The 15,069-nt window shown below is 49.6% G+C and overlaps 1 protein-coding gene across 6 annotated transcripts in view; it reads right to left on the bottom strand.

The window, feature by feature from the left end:
- Positions 1–14,935, bottom strand: part of BRD1 (bromodomain containing 1) — a 58,610-nt gene extending 43,675 nt beyond the window's left edge. For 4 of the 6 annotated variants that reach the window (XR_009565320.1, XM_060305592.1, XM_030855590.2 and 1 more), the window contains exon 1: positions 14,742–14,935. The gene's annotated coding sequence lies outside the window, so the exon portion shown is untranslated. Of the gene's footprint in view, positions 1–10,261; positions 10,342–14,741 lie in introns of all 6 variants that reach the window. The other 2 variants (XM_060305593.1, XM_060305595.1) reach the window with 2 other exon arrangements.
- Positions 14,936–15,069: the final 134 nt, after the last annotated feature.

The following is a 15,069-nucleotide window of genomic DNA, read 5'->3' as shown; positions in this document are numbered from 1 at the left end:
AAAATTAAAAATAACACCAGAGAGTAGATAATGTAGACTCATCTCTTCCTGCTCCTCCAATTAAATATAACTTTAAAAACAGGGAAATAATACAAGAGACCAATCATAGACCTCTGGTAGGAAGAGAAAGGTAGGCTGGCTGAAGACCTCGGATTGAGGAAAAACACTGCAGCCCGGAGTCTCCCATCCCCCCACCCCCCAGCAGTATAAGGCTGCCCAGGTCCAGCAACTCCTGGCCAACCAGTGGCTGAAAGCAGCCCAGGCCCAGTGTCTCCCCACCCTCCCACCCAGCAGCTAGGAGAAGTCCATCTATCCTCCCATGGGGAAGTCAACGGAGATGGAGCAGGAACCCTGGAGGTACCAGGTCTCAGAAGCACCTCCATCCCATGGGTGCAGCCTCTCCCACTCCCCACCCACTGGCTCTAGGCAGCCTGGAGAATCTCTGTTCCCACAGGCAGCACCAGCTGAATTAAGTGGAAGCTCCAGTGGCACAGATGAACAGAACATACCAGAACAGAAATGCAAGGGCTCTGAAAACTAAATTATCATTGGAACCACAACCCACAAAAGGAGGCCAGGATGTGCTGCACCTGAACACAAGCAGGATGACTGCCTGCTAAGATAGAATGTTTCAATAGGACCCAGAGGCTCCCAACATAACTTCCAAACTGTTTAGATTACAATTTGGAAACCACTTGTCAAACCAAGAATTTAAATGAGAGGAAAAACCATCAACAGATGCCAACGGTGAGATGAATCAGATCCTGGAATCATCTGACAGAGATTGTAAAGCAGCCACCACAAAAATGTCTCAACAACCAGTTACAAATTATCTTGAAACAGCAGAAAAATAGAAAATCTTAGTGCATAGAAACAAGTCATTAAAAAAACAAATGGAAATTATAGAACTGAAAAATACACCAACATTTAAAACTCAATGAATGGGCTCAATAACACAGTGAACATGACAGAAGAAAGAGTCCATGAACTAGAGGACAGAAGAGCAGAAATTACCCAATCCGAACAACCAAAAGAAAGTAGACTGAAGGGAACAAATAAACAAACAAACAAAGCTTCAGGGACCTGTGGGAGTACTAAAAAAAATAAAATAAATCTAACGTTTGTGGAATTGGATCCCAGAAGGAGAGGAGTAAGAGCAGCAGGCTGAAAAAAATATTTGAAGAACTTATGGCAGAAACTTCCCAAATTTATAGAATAGATAACCAACAAGGACCTACTGTAGGGCACAGGGAACTGTACTCAATATTCTGTAATAACCTATAATGGAAAAGAATCTGAAAATATATATATATATGTATGTACAACTGAATCACTTTGCTAACACAACATTGAAAATCAACTATACTTCAATTTAAAAAAAACTTTCCAAATTTAGCAAAAGACATAAACCTACACATTCAAGAAATTGAGTGAACCCCAAATTAGATAAATCCAAAGAAATCTATACCACACACATGATTAAACTTCTAAAACCCAGTGACCAAAAAAAAAAAAAAAAAAAACCTCTTGAAAGCAGACAGAGAGAAATAACACATTGCCTATAAGGGAAAAACAATTGGAATAACATTGGATTTTTTATCAGAAACCACAGAGGCCAGGAGGAAGTGGCACATTTTTCAAAGCTGAAAGGAAAGGACTGTCAACCATGAATTGTATATCTAGTGAAAATATGCTTCAAGTATGAAGGGGAGGGAATTCCCTGGTGGTCAAGTGGTTAGGGCTCTGTGCTTTCACTGCTGAGGGCACAGGTTCAATCCCTGGTCCAGGAACTGGGATCCCACAAGCCACACGGCACGGCCAGAAGAAAAAAAAAAAAAAAAATGAAGGGGAAATGAAAACATCCACAGACAAAGAAAACTAAAAGAATTTGTCACTAGCAGAGCTGCCCTTAAAGAGTGGCTAAAGGAAGTCCTTCAAACAGAAAAGAAATGATAACAGAAGGCTCAGAGCTTCAGAAAGGAAAGAAAAACAATGGAATGGGTAAGATAGAGGTAAATATAATAATTACCCTTCTCATCACCAGTTTCTTATGTATGTTGGGTGACTGAAGTAAAACTTGTAACACTGTCTGATGTGGTGTTAAATGTATGTGTAAGAAATATTTCAGACAGTTATATTTTGTAAATGGGGATGGTAAAGGGAGTTAAATGGAAGTAAGGTTTCTACACGTCACTCAAAGTGCTAAAATTATATCAATAGACTCTGATACCTTAGGTATGTATAGTGTAATACCCAGAGAGTCATTGGGAACACTATACAAAATGTTATACTCAAAAACACTATAAAAAATCCAAATGGAATTCTAAGCAATGTTCAGTATCCCACAAGAAGGCAAGAAAAGAGAAAGAAAGGAATGATTAAGAGAGGAAACAAACAGAAAACAAATAATAAAAGGGCAGACTTGAGCCCTTACATATCAAAATTGTACATGTAAATGCTCTAAGTACACTGAACAAAACACACAGACTGTTAGAACGAATTCATAAAAAATCACAACCCAGCCATGTGCCGTCTACAGATGGCACACATAATGGCACACGTAGGGTAAAAAGGAAAGAATGAAGCAATCTTTATAACGCAAATATTAGCCAAAAATGTAGGAGTGGCCATAGTGTATTATTTTTTACATATTATTATACACATTATGTATTATTTATTATACATTAAAATCAGATAAAGTAGATTACAAAGCAAAGAAAATTACTAGGAACAAAGAGGAACATTACATAATGATAAAAGGATCAATCCAGTTGGAAGACATAATGATCTTAGTTATTTGTGCACCAAACAACAGAGTTAAAAATATATAAGGCAAAAAATGATAGAGCTGAAAGAAGAAATAGACACATCTAAAATTACAGTTAGGGATTTCCACATCCCACTCTCAGCAACTGATAGAACTTCTAGACGGAAAGTCAACAAAGATCTGGAGGAACACGACACCATCATCGAGCAACAGGATCTAAATGACATTTACAGAACATTCCACCAAACAACAGGAGAATGAACATCGTTTTCAAGCACGCATGGAGACCGTATCCTGGGTCATAGAACAAACTTCAACAAATTTAAAAGGATTGAAATCATATAGAACATGTTCTCTGATCATAATAGAATCAAACTAGAAGTCAATAGCAGAATACCACAGGAAAATATCCAAATACTTAGAAACAAAACTAAATAAACTTCTACATAATCCATGGGTCAAAGAGCATTGTTCAAGGAGATTTTAAAAATATTGAACTGAATAAAACAGAAATACACTATATAAAAATTTCTGGGACACAACTAAAACAGTGCTGAGAGGGTAACCTGTGGCACTAAGTACATACTTGAGGAATGAGGGAAAGTCTCAAATCAGTAATCTGAGCTTCCACCTAAGAACCTACGCTTGCACACACCAAAAAGAGCAAAATAAGCGTAAAGCAAGCAGAAGGAAGAAGATAACTAAATAAGAGTGGAAATCAGGACTTCCCTGGTGGTGCAGTGGATAGGACTCCATGCTCCCAATGCAGGGGGCCTGGATTCGATTCCTGGTCCGGGAACTAGATACCACACACACGTGCCGCAACTAGGAGTTCACATGCTGCAACTAAGGAGCCCACGTGCTGCAACCGAGACCTGGTGCAACCTAATTAATTAATTAATTTTTTTAAAAAAAGTAGAAATCAATGGAATTGAAAACTGAAAAACGAGAGAAAAAATTTTTTTTAAAAAACTGGTTCTTTGAAAATATCAATAAAATTGTCAAATCTCAATCAAGACTGACAGAGAAGTAAAAAAAAGGGAAGACAAATTACCAATATCAAGAATGAAATAGGAAGGACTTCCCTGGTGGTCCAGCGTTTAAAACTCCACGCTCCCAACGCAGGGGGCGTGGGTTCGATCCCTGGTCGGGGAACTAAGATCCCACGTGCCACACAGCGTGGCCAAAAAAAAAAAAAAAAGGTATGAAACAGGAGATATCACTCCAGACCCTACAGATGTACAGTAACAAGAGAGATGTGACGGTTAATTTTATGTGTCAACTTGGCTGGGCCACAGGGCCCAGATATTTGGTGAAACATTATTCTGGAGGTTACTGTGAGGGTGTTTTTGGATGAGATTTAAATTCAGATCAGTAGATTCTGAGTAAAGCAGATGGCTCCCATAATGTAGGTGGGCCTCATCCAATCAGTAGAAGACCTGACTAGAACAAAAGGCCGCCCCATGCAAGAGGGACTTCTTCAGGACGCCGACTGCCTTCTGATTTCATCTGCAACATCAGCTTTTCCTGGTTCTATGGTGGACTACCTTTGGACTTGAACTTTAACTCCTTCTTCAGTCTCCAGCCTCCCTCATCAGATGTTGGGCTCACCAAGCCTCTGCAATCTCATGAGCCAGTTGCTTAAAATAAATAAATACACACACACACACACACACACACACACACACACACACACACACATCCTATCGGTTCTGTTTCTCTGGAGAACCCTCATACAAAGAAGAAGAAAAAAAGAAAGACAAATTAACAATATTAGGAAGAAAATAGGGGATGTCACTATGCGCCCTCATGCAGTAAAAAGATAATAAGCGAATACTATGAACAACTCTACAGACATCAATTTGACAACTGAGATGAAATGAACTAATCTCTTAAAAAACACGAACCACCACTATTCACCCAAAATAAAGGATAATTTAAAGAGCCATGTAACTATTAATGAAGTTGAATTCATAATTTAAAGCTCAGAAAAGAAAAGAAATCTCCAGGCCCAGACGGTTTCAGTGGAGACTTTTCCCAAATGTTTAAACAAGAATTAACACCAATGCTACACAGTCCCTTCCAGAAAACAGAAAAAAAGGGAACACTTCCAAATTCATTTTATGAAGCTAGTATTATCCTGATGCCAAAACCAAATGAAGACAGTATCAAAAATGAAAACTACAGACCAAAGTCCCTCATGAGTATAGACACAAAAATCCTCAACAAAATACTAGCAAATATAATTCAGCAATGTGTGAAAAAAAACTATACACCATGACCAAGTGGGGTTTATTCCAAGGCTGCAAAGATGGTTCAATATTCAAAAATAAATTAACGTGATCCATCCTGTTAACAGTCTAAAGTAGAAAAATTACACAATAGCAATCAAATATATTTGATTGATAAGAAAAGGCAATCCAGGGCTTCCCTGGTGGCGCAGCGGTTGAGAGTCCGCCTGCCGATGCAGGGTACGCGGGTTCGTGCCCCGGTCCGGGAGGATCCCACATGCCGCGGAGCGGCTGGTCCCGTGAGCCATGGCCGCTGAGCCTGCGCGTCCGGAGCCTGTGCTCCGCAACGGGAGAGGCCACAGCAGTGAGAGGCCCGCGTACCATAAAATAAATAAAAATTAAATAAATAAATAAACTATAGCTAACATATTTCATGGTGAAAGACTGAATGGTTTTCTCCTAAGATCAGGAATAAGTACGTATGTTGCTCTCACTACTTTTAATCAATCACAGTCATGCTGGAAGTATCATCCAGTGCAACATGACAAGAAAAGGAAAAAAATGCGTTATCTCTGAAATGAAGAAATCAAACCACCTCTATTTTATTTGCAGATGACATGATTATCTACATAGAATATCCCAAGGAATCTACCAATAAAACTCCTAGAAATAATAAGTGAGTTCAGGCAGGTCTCAGAAGACAATATAAACATTTTTAAAGAATCACTTGGGGACTTCTGTGGTGGCACAGTGGTTGGGAGTCTGTCTGCCAATGCAGGGCACACAGGTTTGAGCCCTGATCCCAGAAGATCCCACATGCTTCAGAGCAACTAGGTCCATGCACCACAACTACTGAGCCTGCACCCTAAAGCCCATGTGTCACACTGCTGAGCCCGCATGCCACAACTACTGAAGCCCGTGTGCCTAGAGCCCGTGCTCTGCAACAAGAGAAGCCACCGCAACGAGAAGCCCGTGCACCACAACGAAGAGTAGCCCCCGCTCGCCGCAACTAGAGAAAAGCCCAGGCGCAGCAACGAAGACCCAACACAGCCCAAAATAAATAAATAAATATTTTCAAAAAATCATTTGTATTTTTACATACTAGCAATGAACACAAGGACACTGCAATTAAAAATATAAGGCCATTAACAGCGTTTCAAAATAAAATTAAAAGGCTGAAAATGATAAAATCCTGATTTGAAAAATCACAGATCTAAATAAATGGAGAGACATACCACTCTCATGGTTAGCAGACTAACACTAGTGAAAATGTCAGTTCTCTCCAAACTGATAAGACAAGTTAACACAATTCCTATCAAAATCCTAGCAAGGTTTTTTGTAGATACAGACAAGATTATCCTCAGATGTACATGGACTGGCAAAGGAGCTATAATAGCCCAAAATTTCTTGAAAAGAAGAAAAAAGTGGGGGGACTCAGTCTAACCAATTTCAAGACTTATTATCGCTATGGTAATCAAGACGGTGGTATTGGCAGAGGGATAGACACACAGATCAATAGAACAAAATAGAAAACCCAGAAATAGACCCACATAAATGTGTCCAACGATTTCTGACAAACGGGTAAAAGCATGTCACTGAAGGAAGGATAGCCTTTGCAACAAACTGTGCTGGAGCAATTCGACATGCATAGGCAGGGAGGAAGAGGGGCTGGGGTGGGAAGGAGAGGAGGGGAGGAAGAGGGGAAGGAAACCCAAGGGTTTCACAACTTATACAAAACTCAAAATGGATCATGAACTTTAATGTAAAGTTATAAAACATTTAGGGAAAAATGTAGGAGAAAATCTTTGGGATCTCGGGCCAGGCAAAAAGTTCTTAACTTGACACCAAAGGCAAAAGACGTAAATGAAAATATTGGTAAAGTAGATCTCACAGAAATTTAACACTTGCTCTGTGAAAACCCTGTAGGAGGAAAAGACAATCTGCAGACTGAGAAAAAATATTTGCAAGCTGCCTACCTGACAAAGGACTAGGATAGAGAATGCATAAAAAGTCTAAAACCTCAGCAGTAAAAAAATAAGTAATCCAACTTTAAAAATCAGCAAGAGATATGAAGAGACATTTCAAGGGAGAACATATACAGATGTCAGTTAAGCATATGCAGGGATTCCCTGGCGGTCCAGTGGTTAGGACGCCACGCTGCCACTGCATGGGGCACGGGTTCAGTCCCTGGTCGGGGAACTAAGATCCCGCATGTCGCATTAGCCTCTAAAACACGATGAGATATCACACCTATTACAATGACAAAGCAAAAAGTTATGACACAAGTGATGCTGGCAAGGATGTAGAGAAACGGGATCACTGATACATGCTAGTAGGGATGTGAAAAGGTAGAGCTTGCAGTTTCCTCAGGAAGTAAACATGCAACTACCATATGACCCAGTTGTTGCCCTCTGGGCACCTATCCCAGAGAAGCGAAGACTTCTGTTCTCACCAAAACCTGTGCACAAATGTTCATAGAATCTTTATTTGTACTAGACCAAAACTGGAATCAACCCAGATGTCCTCCAGCAGGGGATGGCTGAACCAACGGTGGTCCATCCACACCACGGAACACTACTCAACGGCTTGAACAAAGGGTGATCCATCCACATCACAGCACACTACGGAGCATCGCAAAGGGACGGGTACTGACACTCACACGACGCGGATGAGTCTCCGGGGAATTATGCTGAGCAAAGTAGCCAATCCCAAAAGGTTACTTACTATCTGATTCCATCTATGGAACACTAAAATGACACAGTTTTAGGAAGGGAGGACACGTTAGTGGTTGCCAGGGATTAGTGACAAGGCCAGGCAGGAGGGAGGTGGGTGTGGTTATAAAAGGACAAAATAACAATCCTTGTTGGAACTCTTCAGTATCCTGATTGAGATTTCACAAACCAACCTGGCTGATAAAATTGTACAGAATTTAATACACACACATACATACAAGTAAAACTAGGGAAACTAGAATAATATCAGTGGATTGTATCAGCACCACTCTCCTGGGTGTTAGCTGCCACTGGGGAAACCTGGCTAAGGTGTCCAAGGGTTCCTTTGTACTATTTGTGAGAATTGCATGTGAACCTCTAATTATCTCTGTAAAATTTTCAATTAAAAAAAATCCTAGGGCTCCCCTGGTGGCACAGTGGTTAAGGGTCCGCCTGCCGATGCAGGGGACGCGGGTTCGTGCCCCGGTCCGGGGAGATCCCACATGCCAAGGAGCGGCTGGGCCCGTGAGCCATGGCCGCTGAGCCTGCGCATCTGGAGCCTGTGCTCCGCAACGGGAGAGGCCACAACAGTGAGAGGCCCGCGTACCGAAAAAAAAAAAAAATCCTATTGCTAGTAATGTTTTCTGAAGAAATAACCAACAGGCAAAGAGCATAAGAGCATCGTGCTCCTCTGAGAACTGTTGATGCCGGGGTACAGGGCACAGCTGGCATCCTCCCGCAGAGTCGTGTGCTCGCCGTTAAAAATTACCCCATGCGTGGCCATAATCAGTGTGTCTACGTGTAAGGAGCTATTTTGTTAAGCGAAAACAGTAGCCTCAAAAAGAGCGTAGAGTAAAATCTTTTTTTTTTTTTAATCAACAGCCTTGTATATAAAACCTGGGCAAGATATAGTCTAGTTGTTTTCAAAGTTATCTTGTCGGGGGTATGATCATAGTTAGTTCTCCAGTTTGCTTTATTTTGGTGTTGGCGGGACTGTTAATAGGGGACAGCATTCCTATTATGATTAGGCTTGATAGATGAAATACAGTATACCTGGTTACTTTTTTTTTTTTTTTTTTGGCTGCGTTGGGTCTTTGTTGCTGCATGCGGGCTTTCTCTAGTTGCGGCGAGCGGGAGCTACTCTTCGTTGCCGTGCGCGGGCTTCTCATTGTGGTGGCTTCTCTTGTTGTGGAGCACAGGCTCTAGGTGCGCGGGTTCAGTAGTTGTGGCTTGCGGGCTCTAGAGCGCAGGCTCAGTAGTTGTGGCGCACGGGCTTAGTTGCTCCGTGGCATGTGGGATCTTCCCGGAGCAGGGCTTGGACCCGTGTACCCTGCCTGCATTGGCAGGCGGATTCTCAACCACTGAGCCACCAGGGAAGTCCCCTGGTTACATTTTTAAATCAAGACAAACAACAGTTTTTTAGTATGAGGATGTCCCAGGCAATACTTGCACTTCTATCTGCTAATTCTGCCACTCCTAGTTACGATCATAAACTCTGAGTCATTTCCATCTTGGAAAATAAAACACAACTAGCCATCACGGACTGGTGGCCTCCATGCCTGACGTCTGGGGGCCAGGGTGTGAGGCTGCCTGAACCCTCTGCCCCAGTCAGGGCCTGCTCCCACCTGGGCATCCCCTTCCCAAGCCCTGAGTCCCATGTGCTCTCCCCAAGGACGCCTCCTGGGATTCCCTCGGCTCTCTCCAGCAGCCTCTCTCCCACGAGGTCATCCTGTCTCCATCTCTTGCCCTCCCTGGACCCCAGGGCCCTTGGTCCTCAAGTCCTTCAAGCCCCTCCTTGATCTGGCCCCTTCCTACCCGGCTCACCGCCCCACCATTCACACGGATGTCTTCCCTGCCCCAGGGCCTTTGCACCTGAGCACTCTGCACGCGCCCTCCAGCACCCCATCCCAGACACACTGCCCCTCTTTCCCCACTGGTGGCACTTCTGCTGTTATGTTTCCCTGCCGCCTCCCCTCAAAAAGGTAAGTGAAGCTCTGTTCCCATGCACTCCTGTCCCACCGGGGGTCATCACCACTTGCTAGGCATCCCACCTGCAACTTCTCTCCACATCAGTGCCTTACTGAACCCTGCCACTTTCTCCCTAACGCCCTCTGGAGTGCCTCCTGCAGGGACTATGGTCCGCACCTCACTGCCACCCCAGTCCTTCAAGTCCCCTCCTCTGCACCCCAGGAAGGGGCCAAACTCCAGCTGAGCACCCCGGGATCTGTCCCACCGCCACTCCCGCGTCCTCACCTTCTGAGCCGGCTGGGTGGTTCCACCCTTGAGCCCCGACCTGGGCGGGCTCTCCCCATCCTCTGAGAGGGGGCACCGGTCTGGAGGAGCAGGACACCTGGCAGATGCGGCTCTCCCCCCCCACCTCTCACTGTCCTCCTCTGCCCCATCCAGAGGTGGTGGCACTACCATCATTCCCACTTCTCAGGTGGGGGAGCGGGGCCCCCAGAGATCCTGGCTGCAGGGTCGACCGGGGGCCCGGTGGGGGGCCCGTCACGCCATCAGTAAGGGCTCGGGGTCACTGTTCCTTGCATACCTACCCTGCGCCGGGGGGCCCTGGATCGCCTGTTTCCGGTCTTCACTCCCCAAGCTGGCAGCACCATGACATCAACAGCACCTCCTGCGTGGAGAAGGACCATCTGGTGCCGCCGTGAGGTCCCAGGACCGGAGGAGTTAAGTGCAGGCCCTGCAGCTCCTTAGCCCCAAGGGAGGAAGGCCACGCCCGGCCCTGCGCTCCCTCCGCCCCAGAGAAAAGCCACCGGGACACGTCACACGTCTACTGCAAGGGCTGGAGCTCTCCTGCCTCCCACAGCACAGCACGAAGTGATGATGAAACCAGCTCAACAGTGGAAGCCGCAGAGGCACTTCCTCTCTGCTGGGCCTGGGGGCCTGGAGCCCCACTCTAGGCCCCGCCCACCCCAGGAGGCCGGAGGGGTGCTGAGGTGATACCTGGATGCAGGGGTACCTGCGTGGGGATGGCACGGAGCCTGGCCCCCTCCCCGGCTCTCCGGCTGGCTTACTGGGGTGTGGAGCCTGGAGCAGGGTGGGAGCGAGGCCATGGGAAGGCAGGTGGGCCGGTGGGCGGGCAGGAGTGAGTCTGTGGCCTTGGGGTCCTCCCTCCCATCCCCTCAGTCCCTCCCGTAGCCCGGACCCAAGCCTAGGGGGGCTCACTCTGCCCCCGTCCCTCTTCCACCCCGCCCCCCCACTCCAACCTTGCAGCCCTCCAAACCCTGAGGGCATCATCCCAACTGGACTGGGCAGCCACAGAGCACCCAGGGAAAACTTCTCCTCCCCAACCCAGGCTGCCCAAGGCCCCCTCGGGCTCCAACACCCCCGCACCCTTCCTTCCAACCTGCCAATGCCCCAGCTCCTGGGAGGCCTAGGGTGGGCGCAGGGTGGGGAGGGCAAGCCTGGCCTTGAAGGGCCCGCCCCCAGGTGAGGAGCTGGGGTCAGTGTTGCAGAATGACTCAGGGGTTCCGTTCAGAAGAGCCTTGTGGAGGGCCCCCCAGGGGACCCCGCTGATGCCTGCGTGGCACGGGTGGTCCTTGCAGGGGTTCCCAAGCCCCTGCCCACCTGGACCCAGAGTCACACCCGAGACCGCGGACGAACTCGCGAGCTCACCCGTGGCTGGGGCTGTTCTGTTCCCGCTGCCCCGATTCCACACCAACTTCAGGGAGACGCCTCGGAACCTCCCCCTGGGGCCCCAGCACGGCGCCCCAGACCTCGTATGAACCAGCTCCGCCCCTGCCAGCTCTGTGACCTCGGGGAAGCCCTCACCCCCCTCCAGCTCGGGGTCCTCTTCCCCGACGTGAGCAATGACACTGCCTTCTGTATGGGGTGGGGGGTCCCACGGACAACGGGGACAACGTGGTAGGTGCTTGGCACCCTGGAGCCCCCTCCTGCAGCCTGATGGCTTCCCTTCCACCTGGACCCACCTGGGGTGTTCCCCACGTGGCCTGCTGGCAGAGCTGTCCCCCTCCTGCACACACAGACACACACAGACACACACAGACACACAGACACACACACACACACACACACACACACACACACACATTCTTGCTGCCCTGAGGGAAAGGCAGGGACGTGTGCTGAGGACAACAGAGGTGGACCCCTTTCACGGTCCCGGAACCACAAAGCCCTGCACTCCAGGAGGAGGTCCATGGACTCTGAGTTCTCAGCTGCAGGGCTGCCCACTGCACCCGCAGCAGGAGACAGGCAGGTGTCCACCCCCAAACCACGGCGCTCCACGGTGCAGCTGCCCTCACTTCAGGCCTGGCCCTCAGGACCCTAGATGCGGTCACCAGGGCCAGGGGGCCCAGCTGCTTCCACATGTGACACCATCAACCTCACGGCCCCCAAGCTGGGCTTGCAATCTCAATTCACATTTGAGAAACTTGCCCAAGGTCACGTGACGGGAAGCTGAGCATGAGGTGAACCCCCTCCAAGGACCACAGTGCGGCCCACACGGACAGAGAGCCATCAGGGCCACTGAGGGTGCTGCAGGTCAGTCCTCTGCCTCGGTGGCCTCAGTGACCTCAGAGCAGGTGGTCGGTCACTCTTTATTCCCCATGTTGCCTGAGCGTAGACTACACATCGCGCCCAGTACCAGGCAGGGCACAAACCCCTCCCTCTTTCCCGGGGCTCCAAGTCTGTGCTCAAACTCGGATAAAATCCAGGAGGTCACACTTTTGTTCAGTTTAAATTAAAAATAAGATCCAGCATCTTGGGCACACAGAAAGTGCTCATCAAGGATTTGATACATGAATGCCCCGCAGCTGCTGACAAGGCCACACGTTGTCCTGACTCACTGAAACAGTCCAGTTTATGTTGGTGCCAGTCTCATGAGCGTAGCGCCCCATTTCATGCCCACGGTGCCCCATTTGGGCATTAAGTTATATGGCCACCCTGGGTTCAGAACAAAAATCCTTCCTAGGTGAGGTCAGAGCAGGCCACACCTGACGGAACTGCAGGATGTGAAAGGTACATGTGGCTGAAGGACAGAGGGTGGGCCTGGTGAGTCCCTCGGGGAAGAGCTGTCGCCATTCTGCCAGGAGAATCTTTTATGTCCACATCAGATCAGTGCCGGGCAATGGTGGGGACTCAACCAACCCATCCTGCCAAGACTCAGGGGGTGTTCCCTCTTCTCAGTGCTGGGCATCGTACATCGCACAGGAAGAGAAGGCCCTGCTCTCCTGGAGCGTTCATTCTACTCGGGGAGGCTGACCATGAACAAGTCAACGTCAGAGAAGAATGAGGCTGGGTGGGGCACTGCTTTACAGGGAAAGAGCAGGGAGAGCCCCCCGTCCCAGGACAGTGACGTGTGGGCAAAGATCTGAAGAGGTAAGGGGTGAGATGGGCAGACATCTGGGGAGGAGCATTCCAGCGGGGACACAGCCAGTGCAAAGTCCCTGAGGTGGGACCCAGAAGAGGACGGTGTGGCTGGAGCAGAGTCAACGAGGGCCGGGCAGTGCCAGGGTAGTAGGAGTCAGGCAGTGTGGGCCTGGCCACCATGGCTGTAAGAACTCTGGCTTTGACTCTGAGACAGGGACCCCCATGAGAGAGTCAGTGGAGGAATGACCAGCGGGGGAACCAGGTAAGAGGCTGCTCGTTCATCTAGCGCAGGAGCTGGCAACGTTTTCTGTAAAGGGCTGGATAGCAAATATCGCTAGCTTTGCCAGTCACAGGGCCTCTACTGCAGCTTTTGCCTGCATGGCAAAAGCAGCTGCAGGTGGCCCGCGAATGGGTGGGCACGGCCGTGTTCCAGGAAACCTCGAGCGAGCACACCGACATTTGCATTTCACAGAATTTTCATGTCATGAAATATTATTATTTTTTCCCCCAGCCATTAAAGACTGAGAAGACATTCTTAGTCCGGAGTCTGAACCAAAACAGGTGGCGGCAGGATTTGGACGGTGACCGTAGTCTGCTTCCCCCTGAGCTCTACAACGAACACCCACCACTGCCCTGGGCCAGGCAGCGCCAGCAGGCAGCGCCAGCAGTGAGAACAAAAGAGCAAAACCCTGCTGCCGCTGAGATTTGTAATAAATAAGTGAATTAGAGAGGGTGTGAGAGGTCCTAAGTTCTCCCCTGCCTGGCTCAGGCACAGAGGTCAGGTCCCTGAGGCTGGAGTACAACCAGTGGCCAAGGAGGCAGCCAGAGTTGGGAGCGGGTGGTGGTCGCGGAGGCCGCGGGAGGGTGGCGAGGGGAGCCGAGCCACGGAGGAGAGGGAGTCATGGAGGCCGCGGGAGGGTGGCGAGGCGAGCCACGTGGGGGGGGGGGTGTCATGGAGGCCGCGGGAGGGTGGCGAGGCGAGCCACATGGGGGGGGTCATGGAGGCCGCGGGAGGGTGGCGAGGCGAGCCACGGAGCGGGGGGTCACGGAGGCCGCGGGAGGGTGGCGAGGGGAGAAGGGCTATGGGGAGAAGGGCCCCTTACACGCCCGACTCACCCCTCTGAACTAGTCCAATAATTGTTTAAAGACTTCCTAATCATTACATTAAGACTTAGGAAATGAACATATTTGTCTCGTTTTCATTCAAAATAAGCTGTAGTCTAAAACAGGGTGACAAACGAGAGGCCTCTGGGCCAAAATCACTCTGCAGAATTTATTTGGTCTGCGCATAAATTTGTATTAGGAAACTATACGTGAAATGTCCGGATCTTACAAATACCGAAAGCGAGCCCGAGTTCCGTGTGTTCAGCACCTGCTGCGCTGGGCCTCTCCCGAGCGGCTGCTCGGAAGCCCCAGCCCGCCGGCCCGAGGCCCCTCCGGCGCCGGCCACTTCAGAGGAAGGGGCTCTGTTCCCCCGGCCCCCACAGGGGTTAAGTTTTAATCCCTGTTCTCCGGCGAACGAGGCCGCGCATGGCAGCACCTTATCGCCTTAGACTTAAGGGCTTAAGTGCACCCAGCACGTCGCGCAGAGCCCTTCGGAGCCCCTCTGCGGGAAGGACGCGCGGCGCTGTTCCGGGGTAAGCCGAGCTCAGGGCTCCCGCACAGGTGGGCTCCCCGCCCTCTCACCTCCCGAGGCTCCGCGGCCGGCCGCTCTGGGGGTGGCGCCCCGCGCACCTGCCGGCACCTGCGCGCACCTGCAGGCAGAACCGGGCGCCCGTCACGCCGCAGCCCTCGGCGCCCCGGCACGTATGCGTCCGGTCCGCCGCCAACGGCCGAGCTACCAGCAACACCGCAGCAACCCAACCCGCCGACGACTCCAAACCCGCAGCCGCCCAGCTGGCCCGACCCGGGGGCGGGGCCCGGCGCACTGGAACTGCGCCTGCGCGGTCGGCCCGCACGGGCCGGGGGATGGGATTGCGCCTGCGTGGTTGACCCGCACCGGCCAGGGGGCGGG

Source organism: Globicephala melas, chromosome 10 (genome assembly GCF_963455315.2).
Source record: "Globicephala melas chromosome 10, mGloMel1.2, whole genome shotgun sequence".
In the NCBI taxonomy this organism is placed as follows: domain Eukaryota; kingdom Metazoa; phylum Chordata; class Mammalia; order Artiodactyla; family Delphinidae; genus Globicephala; species Globicephala melas.
Note: the sequence above shows the minus strand (reverse complement) of the source record. Positions and strands in the feature narration are given on the sequence as shown.